Raw genomic sequence first — 4,205 nt, forward strand, 5'->3', positions numbered from 1 at the left:
GCTCTCCCTCCCCGCCTCTCCGACAGCCGCCTCCGCCGCGCACCAGACGCGCCGCCGACGTCGCGCCGCTTCCCCGCCCCTTCGGAGAGCGGTCGGCGGAGGAGGGAGGGAGGGAGCGGCTGTCGTTGCCACCGGGGCCGGCCCGACGGAGGGAGCCGAAGGCGCGCGGGGCTCCCGTCTGGCCGGCCGGGGCCGCCGCAGGAAGGAGCGCGACGAGCCCCGCGCCCTCCGCATGCGCTTGCCGAGCCTTCTCCCGCCGCGGGTGCCCGAGCCCCAGTCGGGGGGCTCGCCAGCATTCCGGGTGCGGAACGGGCCCCCCGGGGCAGGAGCCAGGGAGCAAGCGAGCGAGCGCCCTTGCCGGACGTGACCCCCGACGGCGGGAGGAGCTGCTGCGGGCGGGCGCCCGCTTGAGCCTGGCGATGTCTGAAGCGGCTGCCTCCGGGATGCGGGCCTGAGGGGCCCCTCAGCTCGGCCCAGGCGCCCCTGGTACCCGCCTCGCTCGCCCCCTCCTCGCCGGGAATTTCAGGAGAGCAGCCGCCGCCGCCTGGGCCAGCTCGGAGGTCCCCTGCGACGGAGCTCGCTGAGACTCCGGAGGCGGTGGACAGTCGCCTCCCTCTTTCCCGAGAGGGTCGAGGGTCGCCTCTAGCCCAAGGGGTCTCCTAGTGGCTCCAGGATCCCTGCGGAGACCCCAAAAGCAGCCTCGCCCCCAAGAGGCCAGGCGACTCTCGCTCTGCTGCTTCGTGTATGTAGGCTACTGATCCTGCTTGTCTTTTTCGCGGGGCGGGGGTCCTGGAGCAGAGCCGAGTCCGCCAGCCTGAGGCAAATTCTCCCGCGCCCCTGAAACCCCAGCTCGGTGAAGCCCATCCTTTGCATCAGGAGGAGCTCCGAGAGGGCCCCCCGGGTGCTGTGCCTGGGGAGTCCTGTCGGGGCCTGGGGGGTGGGCAAGTCTCTGCAAAGGCAGCCTGGCACTCGCACCCCCCTCCCTGACCCGCAGAGGCGAGGGTCTCGCCCTCTCCCATGCGCACACACAGGGCCCGACTGACCCCCAGCGAGGCAAGGCCCACCCGAGCCACAAGCCGGGTCTCCTTCTGCTGGGGGGCCACCTTTGTGCCTCCCCTTTGGGGGGACAGGGGTGCACGTGCGGCCACCTTGGAGCCCACCAAGGGGGGAAGCTGCACCCGCCAACCAACCTGCCCCATGGAACGTCCAAAGGCTGCCTTCTCCCAAATGGGCCAGGAGCAACCTGAGGGGGGCGCTGTTTATGACCCTCTCTTGAAGTTCCAGGTGTGCTCAGGGGCCCCAAAGAAGTGGAGGGCTTCCTGGAGAAAGGGCAGCTGGAGGCTTTAAAGCAGGGGCTCAGCAGGAAGAGGCTGAACCTGGAGACCCCTGAGCTTCCCTCCAGCTCAATGGGATGCTGCTGGGTTGCATTTATCTGGCTCTTCAGAGTGATACGGCTTTTGAATATTTTTATTTGAAGACCTCTGGGGTCCGATTCTGATGGATCCCAGCCCACATTCCCAATGGATCCCAAAGGCTGCTTGGGAATGGATGTGTTTGCACACACACACACCCTTGCAAGGGTTGCAGAAACCCAGCTGCTCCCAGCGCATTTCTGAGGCCACGGAGGGGGACAAGGCTGGACGATGAGCAGCCCACCTTGAACTCTCTCCCTCCTGGATGCTCCTTCAGAAGGAAGAAGCACTGCAGCCGCAAGCCAGTCACTCTTGGCAACTGGGGAGACAGACATGGCCCTGGGGAAGAGAGGGAGGGAGGGAAGGAAGAGCCCCCCATCGCTTCTCGTAAGTGCACACACAGAGTTAGGAAATAGCCAAGCAGGTATGAATGAACCTAAATGTTTTCTTGCAAGAGCCTTCTGTGACTGGGGCTGCAAGTATTCCAAGTGCTGTTATTGTCAAAGCTGTTGGTAGACATAATAAATATGTGATAGCGAAAAAGAATAGACTAAATAACGTGTCCTCGTTTTCTAGCCCATCTCTCCCTGCAGCCTCTGGCCTGATCCAACAACCCACAGCGCAGGGGCAGGGAAATGCCCCTCTCCTTCATTTAGCCTGCTTGCTAACTAGGCTGCAAACCCCAGATTCCCTACTCTTCCCCCCCATGCCTTGCCTTGGGGAGAATGGGCTGTTCTACTCTGGTCCTGTTTGAGGGCTTCTTCCCTTTGGGGCATCTGGTTGGCCATGATGAGAACAAGAAGCTGGCCTGATGATGATGATTTATTATTTATACCCTGCCCATCATGCTGGGTTTCCCCAGCCACTCTAGATCCAGTTAGAGCCAGGTTCTTCTGGTGTTCTCCTCATCCCCCAGGAGGACCAGGCTTAGAAGAAGCTTGATTAATTTGTTTTGGGGAAAAGAAAGGGCTCCTTGGTCTGCTGGCCTCTCTTCTTCCCACCCCTTGCAATTCCTGGTGGATCCCCAGATGGTGTCATCAGGAAGAGTTTGGCTTTTTGGACCATGGTCTCCGCTTCCACAAGGAAGGCCTTCTGGCAAGAGATGGGCTGCACCTCACAGCGGTTGGCAAGAATGTCTTTGCTAAGAGTCTCGCAAAGCTGTTCAGGAGAGGTTTCAGCTAGAACTTGAGAGGGAGGGAGACGGCATTACAGATGACAGAAGAACACCTGGCACTGGGGATAACGCACAGGAAACTGAAGTGGTGCTCCAGAAACCTGCTAAAGGGCAGGAAACTACAAGAAGGAAGCAGCTGGAGGGAATGACCCGCGGTTTCAGTTGACTCTATAGTAATGCACACAGTATGGGAACAAGCAAGAGGAACTGGAGCTCTTAATACAGGATGGCAAATATGACCTAATAGACATTACTGAAACATGGTGGGATGAGACTCATGACAAGAATGCAAGAATTGAGGGCAGGAGTGCCAGCTTGGCCCCACGGCCATGGGTGCCCGGGACCATGGGTGCCATGCAGCATGCATGGACCTAGTGCCAAAATTTGTGGGTGCCTGGCTCCTTCATGGAGAGTTTTGTGGGTGCTTGGGTACCCAGAGCCCCAGGGAGCCAGCAACTATGATTGAGGGGTATAACCTATTCAAAAGGAATAGACCAAGCAGGAAGGAAGGAGGGGAAATTGTCGGAGAGAGAAACAACCATGACTCTACTGTGGGTGTCTGCTATAGACCACCAAGCCAGACTTGGATGATGCCTTCCTAGAGCAGATTACCAAACGTTTAAAAAGGAGAGATATAGTAGTCGTGGGAGACTTCAACTCCTGTTGGGACACAAACTCTGCCAAGAATGTAAGGTTCAAATCTTGGACCTGGTCCTCATCAAGAGGGAGGAACTGACCAGCAAAGTGGACATACTGGGAAACTTGGGAGGAAGTGATCATGCTTTCCTGGGTTTCATGATAAAACCAGCAAGAGAAAGCTGAGTGTAGTCAGACATGCACTCAGGATTGGTGGATCAGGGGAATGCTGTGGACATAGTGCATCTTGATTTCAGTAAGGCTTTTGACAAAGTCCCCCGTGATATTCTCGTGGAGGAGCTGGTAAAATGTGAGTTTAATGAGGTAACTGTTAGGTGGATTTGTAGCAGGTTGACTGACTGAACCCGAAGAGTACACATTAATAGTTCCTCATCAACCTGGGGGGGGGGAATGACAAGTGGGGTGCCACAGGTTCTGTCCTGGGTCTCTTGATGTTCAAAGCCTTTACAAATGAATTGAGGGGGTGCCCTTCCAGTCTGCAGATGATATAAAGCTGGTAGGGGTAGCTAATGCCACAGAACACAGAATCAGGGTCCAACAAGATTTTAGCAGACTGGAGAACTAACAAAATGAATTTCACTAGGGACAAATGCAAGGTTCTAAGTTAAAAGACGCTTAGGCAGAAAGAACCAGCTGCACAAATAAAAGATGGGGAACACCTGCCTTGGCAATAGTACATGTGAAAAGGAACTAGGGGTCTTAGTGGACCACAAGCTTAATGTCAGTCAACAGTGTGATGCAGCAGCAGCCAAGAAAGAAAGAGAGAGAGAGAGAGAGAGAGAGAGAGAGAGAGAGAGAGAGAGAGAGAGAGAGAGAGAGAGAGAAAGGGAGGGAGGGAGGGAGGGAGGGAGGGAGGGAGAAAGGTAATGCTATTCTAGCCTACACCAACAGAAATATAGTATCCAGATCAAGGAAAGTCACATTACCGTTCTACTCTGCCTTGAACCACACCTGGAATACTG

The sequence above is a fragment of the Podarcis melisellensis genome (genome assembly GCF_964234715.1).
Source record: "Podarcis melisellensis genome assembly, chromosome: 12".
Classification (NCBI taxonomy): domain Eukaryota; kingdom Metazoa; phylum Chordata; class Lepidosauria; order Squamata; family Lacertidae; genus Podarcis; species Podarcis melisellensis.